Below are 21295 nucleotides of genomic sequence, written 5' to 3'. Positions count from 1 at the left end.
GCTTTCACGCCATGCACCAAGGTAGCTCAAAACAGTGGGGAAAAAACATTAGCTTGACTCAGCAATCTCACATACATCTTTGTTTTAAAACACTCAGGAGCTTAACACAAAATGAATCATTAGACCTAAATGTAAAACACAGAACTATACAACTTCTGGAAGAAAACAGGAGGAAAAAGAAATCTTTGAGACCTTAGGTTATGCAAAGATTTCTTAGATACAACACCAAAAGCATGATGTATAATTGAACAAATTGGTAAAGGGACATCATTAAAAATTTTTTAAGTCAGCTGTTTGAAAGACATTGTTAAGAAAACGAAAAGACAAGGCACAGACTGGGAGAAAATCTATGCAAAACATATAGGGTAATACTGATAAAATGACGACATTGCTTCTCATCAGATACAAAGCTGGGCAGAAGATTCATGATACAGCAATTTTAAAGTGCTGGAGAATAAAAGAGTAGAAAACAAAACAAACAAAAAAAACCCTCTGTCATCCTCACATAAACAAAACCTGTGAAAACTTCTCACCAGTCAACCGAACTACAAAAACACTTAGAGGAGTTTCTCCAGGCTCAAGGAGGATGTAATACCTGTGGAAAATTGGGGGCTGGAAATAGTAAATATGTGGACAAATATTAAAAAGATATTTTATTTTTTTCTTCATTTCCTTCAAAGAAAATTGACTGTTATCAAGCAAAAATAGTAGCATACTACTGTGGGATTTATACCATAGTAAATAAAGTAAAATCATTAAGTAAATAAGTAAGTAAATTAAGTAAGTAAATAAGAAGTACATTAATGATGACAGTAGTTCAATGCACAGAAGTGAGGTAAATGGCAATATACAGCGAAGTGGTAATAATTCATAAGCGATCAGGATTAATTAATTATGCACATTGAGGTTCTGACACCAAACATGAAAAAAAAAAGAAAGAAAGAAAGAGAGAGAGAGGGAGGGAGGGAGGAAGGAAGGGAGGAAGAGAGAGAAAAAAAGACAAAGAGAAAGAAAAAAAGAAAGAAAGGGAAAAGGAAAAGAAAAAAAAAAGGAACTACAAAATTTTAAAGCAAATAAAGTACAGCTAACAATCCAACAGAGGAGATAAAATGGAAGACCAGAAATACGTGTTTAATCCAAACACAGACCACTAGCCCTTTCATTTATAACTATTCTTAGAATTAGAAATATTTCATGCAACTGAAATTTATACTCAGCTCATCAAAAAATATTGATTGATTGGCAATCTGTTAGCCATGACATCTTTAAAATCCTTTGAATATTCTGAGGTCCAAAAGACAATGTTTTACTATCTCTTTATGGAATCCAAGTTCTGAAAGATGCAAGCAGAACTCCAACTTTATCCTTCGTGTCTTAGAAAATGAAAGTGACTAGATAAACAAGCAAACCTTCAAAAGACCTATTATTGATACATCTCAGTGAAATATATCTCATCAAGGTTTTACCCTCCTCCCATCTAGTTTTAGGGGGAAAAAGTAAGGTTTTGATTATTTCTCCTTAAGTTGCTCTTTGGGAAGTCACCAGCATCTTATTCCCAGAAAATGGATAAAATATATCCAGCTCTCGGTATTTTTTTCTAAATAAATTGAATTGTGGCTTATTTGATTTACAAAATTTTTAAAGGAAAAAAAAAAAGACAAATATACTGTAGCTACAAAAACTAGTTTTTAAAAGATTGGAGGCAAATAGCCTCAGACTAACCCTGAACATTCCTTTGATGATACATTCCCCAAGAACATTTTTTTAAAGTAAATAATTGTATATGTATTTGGTTAGTGCAAAAGCTGATTGTCTTTTCAGACAACCTTCTTGATGTGGTTGGAAATTGTAACAAGTTTGGAAAGCAACTGGACATTTTATAGCTTAGATATTCCCTCCTTTGCTTTCTACTTTCAGAAATGGAATACTTCGTGATAGACAGAACAGCCAGAGGCATGAAACTCAACCGGGAAGAAATATTATAAACTATAGATAGCCTGTACCCTTCTGAATGATATCCCTTCATATGTGTTGGGCATTTCTTTCCCTGGCCCTTCCACCCAATTTCCTTTGCAAGCCACAATAGAGTACCACCAAGAAAATGTTTCACAACATTTCTGAAGATGCCAGTGAGAAATATTGTATCTATTTACTACTGTACTTTGATATTTGACTGAACCTGGAAAATTACATTGGGCTGTTGGTGGTTTTTCTGTTTTGTTTTGGTACAAAATTACTTCTTTCCAAATGAGGTAGGAGGAGATGAAAGAAAAGGATATCCTATTAATGCAGTGGTGTTACTGCGTTAAACGATCATCAGGGAGGAAGGTCTCAAGTGCTTGTGGGGAAGTGAAAATTGCACCCAGTGCTGCTGACGGCTTTGCAGAAAGCTGCACTTACTTACCGTCCCCGTTAAGCACCAAACAAGAACCCATGGAAAATGTTACACTTTGGCAAGAGGAGAATCAGTTTTGGTGATTGAATGTCCCAGGGCCTTGTCCAGTTTTTGGTACTACAGCCAAAATGTACTGTGGATGTGTCTTTTTCTGTCAGCAAGGCCTTTCTTTCCAGCATTAGAGCAGATGTAACTGAGCCATGAAGCTTCTCAGGATTTCTCTTTGTCTCAGTCACGTCAATTCCATCACTGTTACCAAGAGTAACAGCGATGGACTTGGCATTCCCTCATCGCCTCAGCGTGCGTCTGCCCTTCCATGGACCAACCAAATCCATCTCTTCCCATCTTCTCACACCTGCCCCTACCTGGGTATTTTAAGAAGAAAATAACAGAATTTGGTTATATCCCTCCCAAAGTACCCAGGGAATGAGGACATATCATTATTTTAAATTGTTCCATGGAGCTAAGTCTTCATCACATTGCATTTTTTAATTACTTGGATAACAGGGGGGAGGGTGGGAAACGCGGGGTTGCTCATCAACAGACGTAACGTTTCAATTATGCAAGATGAGTAAGTTCTAGAGATCACCGGTGCAATGCTGCACCTAGAGCTAATAATGCTGTATTCTACACTTAAAGTTTTGGCAAGTGGGTAGATCACATGTGTTCTTAACCACAATGAAACAAAATGAAAAAAAAAAAAAAGCTTACTTGGAAAACACTAAAATAATAATATAGTAACAATAACTACCTTTTTGTGTACTACTTTATCCCAGAAAGTGAACCAACTCTACATATATTTGCTCTATTTCTCCAATACTCCTCCTAATTTAAAAAAGGGTCAAACAGAGTCTTAAAGAGCTTATTAAAGCAACTGACCCAACTCCGTACATAATTTGCAAAGCCTGGACTGGCCTCTCAGTCGGGGTGATTCCAAAGCCTGCGCTGAAGCTGAAATTTAATGCAGACACTCAAATCACCTTGATGTATCCTTACTCTTTTTAGAGACTAGCAGCCTGTTTAGATTAGGACAAAGTATCAAATGTCACAAGACAGAATTTCCATTTTATCCCTGAAAAATCAAAGGAGTTTTTAACTTAGGGTATTTCCCATCTTAATTGCATCTGATTCTGATTGCTCCTTCATTCTGTCTCCACTTTGTGTAAATATACCCATCCTGCACTGCAATGAAATCTTATTAATTCAGACCCGGCTTGTTTGGAATTTGTGATAATTTGACTGAGACAGGCTGGGCTTACATTAACTTTTCTGTTATCTAAGAAGAAAGAACTTTTGAAGAAAGTGAATTCTATTAGAATGATTTCCTGGAGTTTAATCTACCTAAGAAAATATAGCAATTCTCCAGAACCCAGCAGCGACAATTTGCATATAAATGATTCGTTTTCAAATATCTCTCATGAAGTGATCGAAGACAGCCCACAAAACATGGCAGCACTCAAACATTATTTCACGTTACCCTACATGGTTCAAAGAACTTACAAAAGTAAGGGACTTCCCTGGTGGCTCAGTGGGTAAGACCCTGTGCTCCCAATACAGGGGGCCTGAGACTAAGACCCAGCACAGCCAAAATAAATAATATAAAAAAAAAGAACTTACAAAAGTAAAAATTTAAGAGACCACCTATCATAATACAAGCTGTCCATTCCCCCAGTTATTTTCAAATAACTTTACAAATGCACTTGTTTTATGTGCTGTTTTTTAAGTCATGTTTTGTGAATATCTTTGGGGTTGGTATGCCCGTAGCCTTTGAAGAAGCTGTACATTGCTCTACGAATTTTATTTGTTTTCATTTGTTCTAACCTGAGCTTTGGACTGAGAGACAAAGATACTACTCAGGGCTCTGCCTTTGATACGGTTGGAGTTTGGGCAAATCATTTTGTCTCTGAACCTATTTCCAGTAAAAATAGATAAAGTATCCAACTTACATGTGATAGTGAAAAAGTAGATGATGTAAAGCAAAGGGAAACATCTAACATTGTACCTGGCACCAGAGCAACAGTATAATAAGTGAGCATTTACTTCTCTCCATCCTTTCCTTACACGCCTGCCACCCACTCTGGGCATCTATGTGCAGTAAAGGTGGTTTTAAAAGTGACCAAGGAGGGACTTCCCTGGCGGTCCAGTGGTACAGACTTCCCCTTCTAGTGTAGGGGGTGCGGGTTCCATCCCTGGTCGGGGAGCTAAGATCCCACATGCCTCCGGGCCACAAAACCAAAACATAAAACAGAAGCAATATTGTAACAAATTCAATAAAGACTTTAAAAAACGGTCTACATCCAAAAATCTTAAAAAAAAAAAAAAAAAAGTGACCACAGAGATGAGTGCAAACGACGCTGCCCATCTGATTCCATGCCCACCTGCTTCCCCCCCCTTCCTCTCTGAACACCCAGCCCTCACCCCTCTCCCCATCCCAAGCCAATTCTCTAGAAAAGACTTCGGAAAACTCAGAAGGGTCTTATAGAGTTTTAGACATATAGCATATAAGACCAACATATAACAACGGAAAAATAATAATAAAAGCATTGGCGCGTGCCCGGTAAAGCTGCCCCACTGCTCTAAACCTCAGGCTCCACGTACCACCGAGAAATGAAGAAGAGGAAGAGGGAAACGAAGCCGCTTCAGGAAGAGGACGATTTCCTCTGCTGCCTGGGACTTTGCGCTGCGACCAAACCGTGTCTTTCCTCTTGATCCTGGTCTGGTTATGATGTGGATTGCCGGTCAGGGGCTCTCTGAACCGACAGATCCAAGGGCCACTTGGGCGGCAGCTGTTTTAAGCAAATACTTTCAGAATCTGGCAAGGGTTCTCAGTGCCACTGTCATCAGGATGTGTTTCACAGTCACCAGAGTCATGATGAAGTTTGTGGATAAAGATGTAAACTTACAGTTGTATCTGTGCTTGGCCCTGGGGGATGCACAGATCATAACATCCATTGGGATGGAATGAGAACCGCATTTTCTCATGTCAGTTTGCAGAGAAATATGCAGCTGACGCGGACACTCTGCTCCTCCCCGGGGCAACTGCGGCCAGGAGGAAGGAGAGAAGGGGTAGCGCACTAGCAATCCAATGCCTGCAGGTTCCACTCACGGTAAACCTTGCAGTCACCATGGTAACACTGTGGTAAGAAGCATCATCCCCATCACAATTCCCCCTCCTCCTCATCATCATGTCATCCTTGATCTACAGACAGGATGCTGAAAAGTCGGAGGTGGCGAATGATTCACCTAGATCCCGGAAGCCACAGGCTCATTTCTACACACGGCGCTGTGCAAACACCCCCAGTTCAAAGAAGGCAAGCTGTGGCATTTGAACCCACTTCTGCCGCTTATCGGCGTGTCTCTAACGGCATCATTTTTTTTTTTTTCTGAAAAATAAGAGGGTTGAGTGAGATAATACATGTACGAGGTATAGAGCTGTGTCTGCTCCAAAGTCGATACCCAGAGGAAGATCCTTTCCGCTTACACTCCCTCCCGCCAGCTGTCTTTTCTCTTCCAACTGACAGAAGAATCGGGAAACAAATAAGAATTGACAGCACGCCACAGTACTACTGCCAACTCTAGAAGTTTGGGGGAACCAGTCTTCCTCTTTAAAACACTTCAGGAAAAGAAAGAAAAGAGACTGTATAAGCAGCTCTGATTTTCCTGTCTATTGCTGCACTTCTGAACTTCACCACTAAAATAAAGCCCGCCAGCCAGCGCAGTCTGAAACGGCTTTCTGATCTCTGATCCAGTACAAACACAGGAACTAAATTATACTTCCAACCAATCAATCCAGGTCCTCTGAAAAGGAAAAGCATTTTCCTGGACTGACAGATGAACTTGAATCAGAAGAGAATGCTTTACATTCACAGGTGGGCCAAGGAATTCACAAACCGCAAGACAGGGCAAAAGTCCCTACCCCCAGATTAACCCTGACTCTGTTCTCAAGGCAGGAAAGAGACATAGAGTGCAAGGATTTTAGAGTAATCTGAAGGCACCTTTCATAAAGGCCTGAGCACCTACAGAAACCTCTAAATAGAATTATCAGGATCTCAAGAAACGTAATTCATCATAGCCATTTTTATTTGTAAAAAGCCCTTTCTGGAGGTCTGCCATAAAATCAGCATATTCACGTCACTTGGGAACTATTAATCTAACAAAATATCAGCAACACAGAATGACTTGGGAAAGGTACTGGGCAGAAAATATAAATATCTTCAGACTAACGTGTGGGGTTGGGGGGTAAGGGGGAAGGAGGATTCTCGCAGAATCCTTATTAGCTCAAATATCTGGCACATATAGAATTTTCCAACTCGGCCATCTACAGAGGAACCAAATCAGTAGGACCATTAGAACAAAAAGGACATGCTGCTTAGCTCTTTTTTCATTTTGCAAACACCAAAATGTTACATAATGATTGCAGTAAAATCTGGAAGTATAAATATTAAAAATGAAAACAAAATAAAATAAACTGTAATTCCATTAATGCAGAGATGCCAACTCCTCACATCTTGGTGCATGTCTTTCCAGATAGTTTTATATGCACAAATATCTAGGTTTTGTTGTTTATTGCTAGAGGCCACTGTATTTGTTTTACAAAAATGGAATCATAATACAGGAACTTTGTTTCTTACACCAGCGGCCCAAGACTATTGTAGAAAAGTTAGAAAATTTAAGTAAACAGAAAGGAAAATGTTTTAAATCATCTAGTTCTCCAATACTTTATATCTCTTTCCCCTGGTATTTTCGATGCACTTTTATACACTGAATACAAATTTCTTTTATAAATGTTGCGGTTGTATCAAAGATATTCTGTTACCTGATTTCCTCACGAACCCTGAACACTTTTCATGTCAAAAAGATGCATCGTTACTGTTACTAGTCTCCTTGCCCATCCTTATTTCTGGAAAAGAAATCTCGGGTTCAGAAGGTATATAACTTACCCACTCCAAAGCACGGAAGCAGAGTAGCCATCTCCTCACAGCCTAGCCAATGCTGAACCTCATTGTTCGTTTTCTATCATTGTCGGTTTCATGGAAGAAAAATGCTACGTTTAGTGTTTATTAAATCGAATTCACCTTGAAAAATGCCTGTGTTCATATGTTTAACTTTCAGAACTTGACTGTGTACCAGGCACTATTATAAGTACTTAATAACTATTAAATTTAATTCTCTTAACGACCTTATTAAATAGATGCTATTACTATCACTCCCATTTCATAGATGGGAAAACTGAGGCACGAAGAGACAAATTAACTTAGCTAGCAGCAAGAGAGCTGGCAGTGGATGCCAGAATTCAGACGAGGCAGCTGGGCTCTGGAATCCACTTCCATATCGTGGCACTTGGGTCCTCTCCACATCCTTTCGTACGAGCAAGGTCCCCACACAAATCTGCTTCTCTTACTGCCAGCGAAGCACTTTCTAAATACTCCCAGCAGATTTTCCCTTATATGATAACAATGCCCCATGGCTGTAAGGCTGCAAGGGAGGCTTAGAAAATAAACAGGGAGCAAAAAGGATTCAGATGACTCTGACTGGCTGACAAAACGATGACTCACCCCCTGGGACTTGGCTTACCACCTGGGTGGCAGTAAAATACAGGGTGCTGTTTGCAAACAAGAAGCAGGGGTGGTAGCGACAGCTGTCGAGTGAGCAGCTCAAGGGGTCTGCCTCCCAGGACCATGTGCCCAGTGTCAGCAGCTGCGAGTGGAGGTCTGTGACCCAGACCACAGTGGCAGCAACTGTGGACCAAGATGCCACACGTAAATGGGAGTCTCTAATCGAAGTAACGGCTCAAGAGGAACAGACCAGAGCTCTGGTTCCAGTTTCAAGACTGATGAAAGTGAGATTTGCCTTTCAGTATAAGCCAGTTCCCTTCTGGCTTATACTGAAAGGCAAATCTCACTTTCATGTCTCCGAGTGAAGGAACGGGATTCTCACAGGGTGTGGAGAGCCTGGGAGAGGGCAGACCAAGAGGCGCATCACACAGGGCTACAGCAGCCCACAGGACAGGTATCACAGATGGGGCACTAAACCCACCGCTCAGGCAACCGGCCTTAGATGGTATGCAAGGCTCAAGAGGCAACCAAGAACCAGAACTTAGGGAGACAGCTCATGGATGACAGTCAAAAGCCTTAGGCTGAGAAATCTAAAAACTGGCCAGAGCGCATGAGACGCAGGCCAAAGTTCTGGATCCTTATTGGATAGGAGGAAAGTGAGGAAGACGATGCAGAGCCGGGACAGCATCTCAAGTTCAAATCCAGGTACACCGACACAGTAATGTACACCTGCAGCCCTGTCCTCCTGCCCCAGCCAGCCGAGGCTGCCTGCGTGGGCTCCTTTGGAGAGCAAACAGGGGCTGTGAGAACAGCCTTCTCTCTGGCGACTCTTCACAGAGAGTGGCCATTGCACATATTTACTTGCTGAGGCTTCTGTGAGTTAAAAAGCTGGGTGATTTATCCAGATGACTCAGCTTTTCAAAGCTGTGAGCTGGAAATCACTCCCGCGCTCCTTCCATCTGCATGCTCGCCAGCTCCGTCCTATATAAAACCTAATCACACAGACTTATTTGGTTATGCAAGTTGCAATTCCATGTTCAAAGGCCCCCAGCATTTTCTGCGTTTTTAACTAGTATGAAATTGGAGCCAAATAGATAAATGAAGTGAGGTGCTCTTGCCCCAGGCATAAGTTATTAAAGCTGTGAAGACACTAAAGAAATAAGGCATGTGGCAGGATCTCTGTCCCTGAGTCGGGACTCAATGAAGACCTCAAAAAGGCCCTCACGTGCACACGTGCCCGCCCACCCACACGCATATACACTTGCTAATTTAAGCCAGCAGAGAAGCTCCTCTTCTGAGTATCACCCACCCTTTCATACTTTACCCCCAACCTTTAAAGGATCAGAATATGTTTCTTATTGGAAAATGTAAAATAAATAAATAAATAAATAAATCCATAGAAATGGCCCCCATGATTGAAAACAGAAGCTGGCCATTAAGACGTTCTCGTTGGGGAAAGAAAAAAAAAAAAAACTAATGGAAAGTCAAATGAAATGGAACACCACCAGTGCATTTTATCAACTGCATGTCGAGAAACCACACCCAACACATTTTATCAAAGGAATGACAGACACGCTAGACTGTTAATTACCTACAGGTTTCTTTTCTAAATTTATATCCCTCGTGGGATGAAGGCTGAACAAGGAATACGCTGGCAATAGCATGCTGGGGAGGAAGGTGGGTTCGCAGGGACTCAGAAATCCATGGACCTCCGTTTCTCCATTTCTAAGTCACGGTTCAGCTGAGCCAGAAAACCACATGCCTGTGGGGCTGGTATCTTACTGGCAAGGTGACATTCCAACAATCAAAACACCTGATAGCATCTGCCCTGCACTTGGTTTTTTTTTCTCATTGCTTTGTCACCAGCTTTTTAAAAGGGTGGGGAGGAAAAGAAGTCATGAAAATCCAGGTTAATCTCATGGTATAGACACACAGCTTAATTTTTACTTTATTCTGTCTCTACTGCTGGAATACTAACCTTGATTTCAGAGAATCCGACAGGAAATATTCATAAAGTCATTGATTCATTTATCCTCCCTCTCTCCCTCTTTCTCTCTCTCTCTCTCTCTCCTAAATGCCCAGAGCTAAGCAGAATTTAAAACTCAAGACAGAACAGCAATGGAATTTTGAGGAAATTTCTTTTTCGTTGACAGTGATGTGGGACTATTTCTCACTGTACTTTTGCCAGCAGGAGCTGGCTGTGAATTTGGGAAAGAGTATGGCTGAAAGCTGACAAAAGGGAAGAGTATTTATGACTGTAGGTGAGCGCGTATGTGTGTGTGTGTGTGTGTGTGTGTGTGTGTGTGTGGTGCAGGGCAGGGACAGGCAGGAAGTGACAGAAAATTTTTCTCGCTCCCTGGGGTTCCATCCTTACCGTCCACTGAAATAACAGAGTCCAACAGAAGGTATTTAGCCTAAGGGAGAGGGGGGTTCTGTTCTGCAAAGGTCCCTTTATTCAGGATGCTTCCTGGGATTCCTGATTCATGGTCTGGAGCTGGTTTGGAGGGAAGAAAAGGTGAGCAAGTCTTTGAGACTATCTGGTAACGGCAATCCTAAGAAAGTGTGAAACGTACATTTTCATACAGAACCGCAGCGCACTTCATGTCTTCTCCCTTCAGGGGGAGAGGGGAGATCCATCTAACTTTCCAGGTGCTTCAGTTCTGAGGCTGGGAGACCGTGTCCGATCCTTTCTCCTTTCGAGCAGACCCGTGGAAGCATCCCTCCGCTTCTCCTGTGCCTGCCCTTCCCCTCGGAGGGGGCGGCCCTGTGTGCCGTGCTCTGTAGGAGCCACTTGATCAGGCCTGGAGCCGGGCTTGGAGGGATGCGGCAGCAAGGGAGCAGCCAACAGCACAACGGAGCTTTGTGTCAACAGTGTCCCGCGCTGATGTGAATGAATTATAAATGTCGCACAATGAGCCATTTAAAAAAAAATTCTTCCAAATATTACGCTCCCACATGACGGGTGGCCGAGTGGAAGGAGAAACCTTCCATCTCATCCCAGCAGAAGTTCACAGCAGCCCAGGAGCTGCAACACCAACTGCAGAAACACTTCATGTTTAGATCCACTTGGCGGTTGGAAAAAACAACTTTTTTTTTTTTTTTTTTTTAATGTTTAAGAGCTGCTCTAGCAAGTGGAAACAGCAACTCCTTGTAAACAAACCTAACATGAAGATACGTCTTGGTGGTGGAAAACCTAACTTCATAAAGTCAGATTTCCGAGATTTTTTTTTCAGCTCTTCGGAGACTTCAAAAGCAACCACATTCTGTCAGTTGATGCAGCAAATAAACAGACGCGGATGAGAGCGTTTCCATATCGTATGTCAACTGCATGTGTGTCTGATAAAGTGCAAGCAAGCTTGGGGACCCGCTCACGGTGGAGAAAATCAGTTATGATGAAAAGCAAGCATGCTTTCAGCTCGGCAGCTGCTCCGTAAGGGACATCGGTGACAGTGTTCAATGTGATGTGAACACTTTGAGGCTGTTTCCAGACGCATCTCTCTCTTTCCAGCTACCATCGTGGTACTAATTACCTGTGTCCGTTCTGAAGCACGGGGTCTGACTCTCCACTGAAAATCCATCCCGTCAACCAGCTAGGTGGGGCAGTGCCACGGACGCAGGCCAGAGCCCACATAGAAAACCATACCCCCGGGGCTTCCCTGGTGGCGCAGTGGTTGAGAATCTGCCTGCCAATGCAGGGGACACGGGTTCGAGCCCTGGTCTGGGAAGATCCCACATGCCGCGGAGCAACTAGGCCCGTGAGCCACAACTACTGAGCCTGCACGTCTGGAGCCTGTGCTCCGCAACAAGAGAGGCCGCGATAGTGAGAGGCCCGCGCACCGCGATGAAGAGTGGCCCCGGCTCGCCGCAACTAGAGAAAGCTCTCGCACAGAAACGAAAACCCAACACAGCCATAAATAAATAAAAATAAATTAATTAATTAATTAAAAAAATTTTTTTAAAAAGAAAACCATACCCCCTTCCTCAACGTCAGCCCTATTTCTCTGTAGAATAGAAACAATTCAGGTTTATTCATTGGATGGCGCTGTCAGCGCCTCACCAAAAATCTCATTGGAAATCTACAACTAGAAAGTAATACACTTCCACTGTGCTAAAGAACTACTCTTTAAGGGCAAATATCCATCTGCATCTTGTAGCAGGAACTTCTTCTTCTGGTGTCCTAGCTCCACTTCTCTCCCTCAGAGTCAACGTGAGCAGGTCACTTCACCAGGCTGTGTTTCAGTTTCCCCACCTGTGAAATGCAACAATTATCCCCACTTCATGTAAATAATAAATGAGACGTACGAATCTGAAAAGCATCTGGCACTGTGGCTGAAGGGTAGTAAGTGCTCGATAAAAGGAGGACCTTGGTTTCCTACGAATTTACCTGAGCAGTGGTTTTTAGTAACTAAGCTCAACTCTCAAAGAATATGAGTACTTTGCTGGAAAAAGGTCACTGTTTAGGACAGAGCTGGGGAGAAGTCAGCCTTGAGTTCTCCAGACAAGTGGTTTCTGTGCAGTGAATCCACCTGTGTGTTGGGGAAGTTGATCTTTAAGGGGTGTGGGAAAAAAATGTTAGAACCGCTATTTTGTTATTGATCTCAGCTTGCGTTTCCATTCTGTGTGTGATTTATAATGTATTAAAAAATGTTCACATAGTATCACATGTATATAATATATAAATAAATAAAACAGATATTGGGTACTTCTTTTTTTTTTTTTTTTTTTGCTGGGAATGAAATGTTTGGAGACAAGGGGCATCCAAATCAGAGCCACATGTCTTTGGGATCTAGGAACATAAAGTAAAGGAGGTGGCATTGACATGTAAGTTGTTGGGAGATGGTCCTAGAGTCCGAAGAAAGAAGCAAGGTCAAAACAGACTCACTGGATATCCAAAGACACTGTCATGTCCTGACCCAGAAGCCAGGGAACCCAAGCTCCGGGCCTGAGAAGTGATGCCTCCAGGATCCCCCAGTGGCAGAAGTGTCCCGAATCTCATCCCACGGGGGTTTTCCATGACCTCATTCTGCCTTTTTGTCCTGTAACTGTTTTATAAACCAATCCTAGCATGGCAGTGGCTCAAATTTGCTCTCACATCACAGTCATCTCATAGGCTTGTCTGATCACTGTTGGGTCCTTCCCCGGGATTTCCGACTCAGCCCATTTGGGCTGGGGACCAGGAATTCGACTCTCTAAGGAGCCCCAGGGATGCCGAGACTCTGAGGCTATGACCCGGAGGGCCCACCGCCATAATCACTGGTTTCCAGTCGGGAGCCAACTTCCCATCGATGGCTACAGATCTTCGAAATCTAAATAACCCTGCTTTAATCGTACCAGACTAAATACAATTGTGGGAACAAGGGCAGTTTATTTCTGACGAGAAAGGGGGAAGAAAGAAGAAAAGGAACTCACAAGTACTGCACTTGTACTGTGGGTAGAGGACTTCATGCTAGAGAGGCAACTGTGACCAATAAATGATGCAAGTAAGTCCATTATATAAGATGCGGTGACGATAAATCCGAGGCAGAAAGATAAGGAGGGAAGAAGAGCGGTGGAGGGCGGGCTGTCGTTTGGCTTCCGTGCTCAGGGACGGCCTCCCGTGAGAAGATGCAGCAGGACATGAAGGAAGGAGGGAGTCACCTGCGTTCCAGGCAGAAGAAACACGTGCCAAGGTCCTGGGGCAGGAGCTCACCCCATGTGCTTGAGGAAGGGGTGGGGGGCGGCTGTGGCCAAAGGAAGGTCAACAGGCCAGGGTACAGGGTGGAGTCACAGGGCTACGGGAGAAGGTGGCAGGGAGACCACGGGCAGCTCGAGCATCGCTGTGAGAACTCTGGCTTCTACTCTAAGACGAGAAGCCACGGAGAATGTCATGATCTGACTTAGGTATTAACAGCCTCCCTCGAGTCTCTGGGTTGAGACGGGACTCTAAGGCCCCAAGAGAGTGGTCAGGAGGCTACTGGCATAGCACGGGCAAGCAAGGGCGGCGGCTTGGACGAGGTGTCCTGATAGAGGCGGCAGGTCAGCAGCTCCTGAATGGCTACTGACTTACAGAGCCAGCAGGGTGCGTCTGCACGGGGGTAAGAAAGAGGGGACTGAGCCCAGGCAAGCATGCAGCTGCCGTGCCCTGGGGTAGGCCGAGACTCACACAGGGCCTGGCACGTGCCACGCAGCAATACACGTGAAATAAATCAACCCCAGGGTTGGCTGGTTGGTTGGTTGGGTTTTGGCCGCACCGCGCGGCATGCGGGACCTCAGCTCCCCGACCAGGGATCGAACCCGCGCCCGCCCCCTGCGTTGGAAGCGCGGAGTCTTAACCGCCGGACCACCAGGGATGTCCCTCCCCGTTTTAAAGAAAAAAGATCTGAAGCTCATAGACGTCAATGTGCTGACAGAGTCAGGATGGAAAAGCAGGCCCGCCTGGCCTACAGGCCCATAATTCTCCATAGAGCCGTCTGGGATGTTCCCAAGGAAGTGAACCGGAGCAGAGGGAGAGACAAACAGCCTCTCTGGTTTCCATTCTGAGCGTATCATGATTCTTCTTGCCCAACCTGACGGAGGCTCTGTCCAAAGGTCACAAACCAGGGACCCGCTGGCCTAATAAGGCTCGCTGCCATGTTTTGCTTGGCCCTCGAAGGTTTAGAAAAACAAGTCATGTCTGAGTGCCTTGAGGCCGGGTTGGTCCTCTCCAGCTCGGCCACACACACCACTCCCTCTTCCTGAAATCTGCGCCCTTCAGATCCTACCTGCTCGGCCCCTGAAGATGCTTGACTTTTCTACCAGCGATTCAAACCGACATGCCGATGGGAAGTTAGCCACGGGGCAGCGCAGGGCGCTAGAAAGACGTCCACGGAACCAGACAGATGTGGGTTCACACCCGGCCCTGTCGTTTATGATCCGCGTGGGCCCAGCCACTTCACCTCTCTCCCCCCATCCGTCAAGCGGGGAGAACGGTGACCACTCTGAACTACTGCCGCCGAGACCTCCACGTGACCTACACAAGCACGGCGGGCGCTGCACACGCGGTCACGACCACAGGGCGGGTGTTGGCGTGCTTTCCCTGTAAAGAGCCAGGCAGGTTAGTATTTCAGGCTTCGCAGGCCACACAGTCTCTGTCTCAAATACTCAGCTCCGCCACGGTAGCATGAGAGCAGCCTTAGAGAATGCGTAAATGAACACGCGGCATAAATAAAGTCTCAATACAATTATAAACACAGGTGGAGGCCAGGTCGGCCATCGGGCTGTCTCACTTCAGCACCTCCCCTCCCCGTTCCGCTCTGTCTCGTCCCCTCTCTGCCATCCAAATGAAAAGTCTCTAGTTCTGGGGCAAAGACTACTTCATATTCTTTTAATCCAACCTGTAAGGTGACATCCGCAGTGATAACTAGTGGCTGCTCTATTGCCCCATCAGAAACGCAGAAGCAGCTTCTTCCGTGGCCTGATTTCAATGAGCGTCGGGCAGGGCCGGTGGGAGTGACTTTCCCCGGGAGCGAGGCATCCCCAGCACAGGCCGGGCTTTCCTTGGTTGGTCGCCTCGCATGTGTTGGTTGGACCGTGCTCGTTGCTGGACTTAACGGAATCCCGGCCTTACGGCGGCCGCTGCTCCCCAGCAAGTTCAAGGACACGGAGAGAGGGCGGAGGTGCCTGGAGTGAAGTTGGCCTCGTGTTCCATCCCAACCCCAGGGGGAGCAGGAAGGCTTCCACGCCCTTGGCATTGGAGTGCCCCGAGCAGCTCTGCAGCCATGTTTCCCAGCCTTGGACCTAATCGGGGCTTTGATTTGCAGGCCTTGAGGGAGAAGCGGCTGGGCTGTTCCCACTGGGTTATTTTGGGAGCTGGCATGAGAGGGGAAGGCACTGAGTTCACCATCCGCACCACTGGGCCGTGTGGACCGGGCTTCTGCGTCAGCCCTGGAGCACCCTGGGGTCATTTCCTCTCCCAAATCCCCAGCTCAGGCAGCACCAGAAGCTCGGGGGCGGGGGGCCAGAGGCACATACGGAGGAAGCTGATTTCTTCATTTTCCTCCAGAAATTATTTTTTTCCCTCACTTTACCCACATTCATCTCAAAGGATCGGAAATGAAATTTCAAAAAAAAAAAAAACTTGCATGTTTTAGGGAAGGATAACAATGAAGCCAAATTAATAGACGGAATGGAGGAATCAAAACTACCGACACACTCATTGAGTTTCTCTACCTCTTTCATTTTCTTTTTTTTTTTTTTTTTAGCCAGACGTTAGCAGAGTTTGCTTCTAATTATGAAGCATGGGCTCCACTCAGCAAACCTCCCCCAGTCTATGGATTACTGTCACCCTGATTATGTGGCACTGGGCGCAGGGGATGAAAAAGCATGAGATCCCCTGTGACAGCTCTCAGAACAGTCACAGGGGCTGCCACCAGATGCTCCCGTCCAGGGCTGCCTTCCGCAGCACGTGAGCTGGGTCGCTGCACCACGTCCCCGGCTGGGCAGGGCCCCGTCCCTGGCTTAATGCTCCATGGCCACTATCTCGAAATTCTTCATACTCTTTGAACAGGGGCCCCATGTTTCGGTCTCGTGCTGGGCCCAGCAAATCACGAAGCCAGCCTGTTCTTCTCCTCCTAAAACTGTGTTTCTTAGCCTTTTTTAGCTTCTTCGTTTTTGCCCTCCCAAAGAGCCTTTTTAGACATTTTTTACCCCTTTTCTGTAAAAGAAGTTAAGTAATCTCCAATATCTCTTTCATCTGGAATACTATTATGACTTCCCAAAAACACAGGCAGAAGCAACACAAATATAAATAAAAGAGTTATGCTGAATTAACTTTAGCGAAGGTTTACCGTAGGACCGGTAACCATCAGTGGTCACAGGGTGAAGCAGGTAGCACGGGTGAGTAAAGAAAACAGACAGGGGGCTTCCCTGGTGGCCCAGTGGTTGAGAATCTGCCTGCCAATGCAGGGGACATGGGTTCGAGCCCTGGTCTGGGAAGATCCCACATGCTGCAGAACAACTAGGCCCGTGAGCCACAACTACTGAGCCTGCGCGTCTGGAGCCTATGCTCTGCAACAAGAGAGGCTGCGACAGTGAGAGGCCTGCGCACCGTGATGAACAGTGGCCCCCACTTGCCGCAACTAGAGAAAGCCCTCGCACAGAAACGAAGACCCAACACAGCCAAAAATAAATAAATTAATTAATTAATTAAAAAAAAAAAAAAAAAAAGAAAACAGACAGGGGTAGAAAACGGAACAAGATGAAGCTCAGGCAGGCATGTCTGAGTGAAAGCGGCTATGAACTGTCCACTCCTGCTGGCTGTTGCCAGGTGGGAGTGTGGCTCCAGTGTTACTAGATAGTTTGATTTTTTTTTTTTTTCAAAAGAAACCAAAAATGTAGATTCTTATGTCCACTTCTGCCAACGTGTACATGTGAGCAGCTGACCCCGCCGGTAAACCTCCACAGTTCCCGCTGCCTTGCGTTCACGGCTTTGTGTGATTCCCCTCCGTGCCTGTGGATGGAACCCGTGACTCACTTCTACCCAGTAGGGTAGAACAAAGGTGATGCTATTTTTCAGATGTAATCCAAGTCCCAAACCAGTTGATTTTGAGTTAACTGAAAAGTGGGTGATGAGGGTGGGCCTGGTTTACTCGGGTGAAGAGCCCTGGAACATGGGCTGCTCTCTCTCTGAGATGAGACGCGCCTTGTGGGCTTAACGAGGGAGGTGGCCGTGCTGGAGACGCCCACGGAGCCGGGAGCTCAGGAACCTGGGCTCTAGGTCGTACAGAAAGGAACTCTGCCAGCAGCCTGAATGAGCTTGGAAATGGTTTCTTCCCCACTGAAGCCTCTGGATGACTGGCCGACTCCGTGACTGCAGCCTGACGAGACTGTAGGCAGAGGACCCCGCTAAGCCACACCTGGACCCCTGACCCCTGGAAACTGTGAGATGACACATCTGCATTGCCTTAAGCTTCTACGTGTACAGTAATTTGTCAGATGGTGATAGAAAATGAACACAATGGCTTACTCAAAATTTCTGAAACACTTTGCAGGCCAAACCAACCTGAGGGGTACAGGCGGCTTACGGGCAGTCACTGTGTGACACGTGACTATGGAGGGCCCATAACACGCATCAAATCCCCTCAGGTGTTAGGCATTAACAGATAAAAGGCGCATACCCAGAGCAAGGTAAATATCACAATTCAGCGTAATTATCACAATTAATAAAATATCACAATTCAGCGTAATCACAATTCAGAGTAACTGCCGAACCTTACACAACGAAAGGATGGACCTCCTGGTGTAGCAGATTTCAGAACCTAGCTGCAACCCGTGTAAACTCAGGAGCTGCCATTTGCCTGTCTGGCCTGCATGCCTTTTGGAAGAAAAACTGTTTCATCCCCATTCTCTGTTTCCTCTGGGTGGCTCCATCCACACTTTGTTTTAAAATCTTCTCATCAATGACTCACAGTTTTCTTAAAAATAGATGAAGGCGTTACTTTGGAGCCTGAATGATATGAGACCTGGGTTTATTCTTTTAAGCACCATGGTATTTACACGCCCTTTCAATTTTGTGACCAATCAGCCAATGTTAAAATTTTCCCAGTTCTAAGGGACAACTGTGAGAGGACAGAAGAAGTAAGGCTTGGGGAAGTAGCAGGTCTTCTGCGAGAATGCACCACATTCACTAAACTTACACGCAGCCAACACTGACCAAGGCGTCAAGACCCGTGGAAACTGGGACCGAGCTTGTACAGTATGAATTGGAACCCGCCATGCAAGCTTTCTGGGCCCCAATAACCTCACCGAATCACCTCTTACCTGCTCTCAAAAAATATATAATATAACAAAAAAACCCAACTGGCCTCCATGTTTCTACTTATGTCTCCCACATGTCAGCCAGAGTGATATTCTTCAAACATAATTCAGATCCTAATTATCCAGTGGCTTCCTATCATGCACAAATTCAAATCCCAACTCTTAACCATGACTTACATGAGCTGACCTCCTACCTACTTTCCTTCTTCTCCCAAGGAGCTGTTAGTTATCAGAGTTTGTAATTTAAAACATAATGTTTCTGTAACGGTGTTCCCCCAAATAAGTATCAATCCCTTTGCCGAAGTCTGAGGTCTCCTGCCAGCATTCAGTAGATGTTCTGTGAGAATCATGCCACATGCAGATGTAGTTTTGATGTACTTGTGGGAGGAGGTGAGCTTCGTGTCCTACTGTTCCGCCATCTTGATCACTCGGTATCAATCCCGATAATCCAACAGTATGCGCTGGTAGGAGCATATGAATACCTGAAATATGTAAATGCTTCCATACCAGTTGGTAAATTAGCTGCTGCCCTGAACCCCACCTGCTACTTTCTGTTCTTTGGGGCCTTGACCTTACCATGATCCCACAGTGGGCCCTTAGTTTTCTGCTCAAGGAACATGGCCAATGTCCACTCCAATGGGTGAGTACCTAAGCCACACCAGGTGTTAAATATCTAGATTGGGAGACGACCCGATGGCAGGTGTGCTATTGGAACAAGATGGTCCATCGGGAGTTACCTAGTCAGTCACCAAAGGACCAGAGAAAAGATCAGACAGGAATAAAAGGAAAGGCATAAAAAAGGTTCCTGAAGCCAAGAGCAGCTATCTTTCAATGCGGTGGAACAAAACTCGCCCCGTCATGTGGCTTGGGGAACAATAAATGGGCAAATCTGGAAAATAAATACAAAGCACACACTTGCTCTCTGCACTACCAACACCACATGAAGAGCAGAGTAATTATGTATTCGAATATCACTGCTGGGAAAAACTCAGTGTGACCCAAAGTTCAATACTCAAACACATTGGTTCCAGGCAAGATTGCCTTTCATGGTGGTATACGCTTTCTCTTCGAAAGCCTTGCTTCCAAAGGAAATTAGATACTGCTCCTATTTACCAGAATGGGGTCTAATAAGGGCGTCCTCTTGATTACAGAGCTACAAGGATCAGCACTTTCTCTCTTGCTCATAAGAAACCACATAAAATGAAACAACAGAAACCTGTAAGTACGTCTCCAGCTGATTGCCCTGGCCTGGCAACACACGCACTACTGGAGGCAAGTTACTAAAGGAAGGAGAGTGACCGGAGTGAAGGGATGTGATGTCAGTGTCATCTTCCTCTTCCTTCATGTCACCAGCCCAAGCCTGGAGGGATCCGGATGGGCTCACACGCCACCTTACCAACTCGGCCAGAGGCACCCACTCTTCTCCAGGGAGGTGAGCGAGGCGATCAAAGTAAATCCAGTTCTCAGGCCCCGAATCGGATGGCCAGCTAGACTCCTATGTTTTCCAAGTCCCCAGTCCCTACCCTGAGTTTCCTTTATCAATCAAATATCTACCCCGTGTGCCAAAGGGATAATAAGCTGGGTCTCTCTGAAAGTTCTTCCAACTCACAAAATTCCCTGCCCCTTTCCTAGTTCATGCCATGGTGCTGAGCTTCTGCCTTGGGTCTGTACTAATTGAATCAAACACTCCCATTTGCCTTTTGTGACTGAGGGTCCCAGCCCAAACCTTGAATCTTACAGTGGGGCCTCCTGCATGACCTGGATTTGTCAGTTCCCTGACATGAGATAAAAGTCTCCACATACGGTCCCGTTTCCCACAGCAACACCTGCCACCTACCCAGACAGCCCCCTGCTGTGCTCCACCATCCAGAGTGGACTTTCTGGTGTCACTTGCTGGGTTATAACCCAGGTGCTCTGTCCGTCCTTTGAAGCTCAGACCTTGGGCTGCCGTGGCCGGGATCAGCCTATCCAGCAATTCCTTCTCACTGGCTCATCTGCCCTTTCTCAGTTAACAGGTCCTAACCTGGCCCTTACAGCTTGGCCTCCACCCAGCCCCCTGCCTCTAAAATCCCAGTGCATACAGCCCCCCAGCCCCTTTCTACTGGACCCTCAGGTATTCAGTCTAGTTGGGCTGACAAAATACACCTTGAGGACTTTTACCAATTGGGAGAGCCCAAAATTGCTCGTGATTTTATGACTCACAACCTCATACCTGAACACCTAAATGGAAGATATGCCCTTCCTATGGAGAGTAACTGCGCAGACCAAGCAGAACTGTTTACCTCTTGGTGGCTCAGATTTAAGTCTTTATTTGCTTCATCTTGTTACAATAAAATGTGACTTTTGAACGCTGTGCTTTCAGATATATTTATCTAAGAGGATTTTTCTCCATTATGTAAAATAAAACAAAAAGGATCATTTGGGGGGAAAATGTAACATAAGTCCATCATTTAGTAAGCTTTTCCAATTATATCTATTTGATTCTGACTTTCTGCCCAGATGCGAATGGAAAGTTTTTTTTTTCCATTTAAAAAGTAAATATCTTTCATTGAAAATAGCGCAAACCAAAAAG

The 21295-nt window shown here is 45.4% G+C and overlaps 1 protein-coding gene across 1 annotated transcript in view; it reads right to left on the bottom strand.

The window, feature by feature from the left end:
* KCNJ16 (potassium inwardly rectifying channel subfamily J member 16) overlaps positions 1-21295 on the bottom strand; it is a 352993-nt gene that overhangs the window by 191906 nt on the left and 139792 nt on the right. The gene's annotated exons all lie outside the window — the stretch shown is intronic.

Source organism: Balaenoptera musculus, chromosome 20 (genome assembly GCF_009873245.2).
Source record: "Balaenoptera musculus isolate JJ_BM4_2016_0621 chromosome 20, mBalMus1.pri.v3, whole genome shotgun sequence".
In the NCBI taxonomy this organism is placed as follows: domain Eukaryota; kingdom Metazoa; phylum Chordata; class Mammalia; order Artiodactyla; family Balaenopteridae; genus Balaenoptera; species Balaenoptera musculus.
Note: the sequence above shows the minus strand (reverse complement) of the source record. Positions and strands in the feature narration are given on the sequence as shown.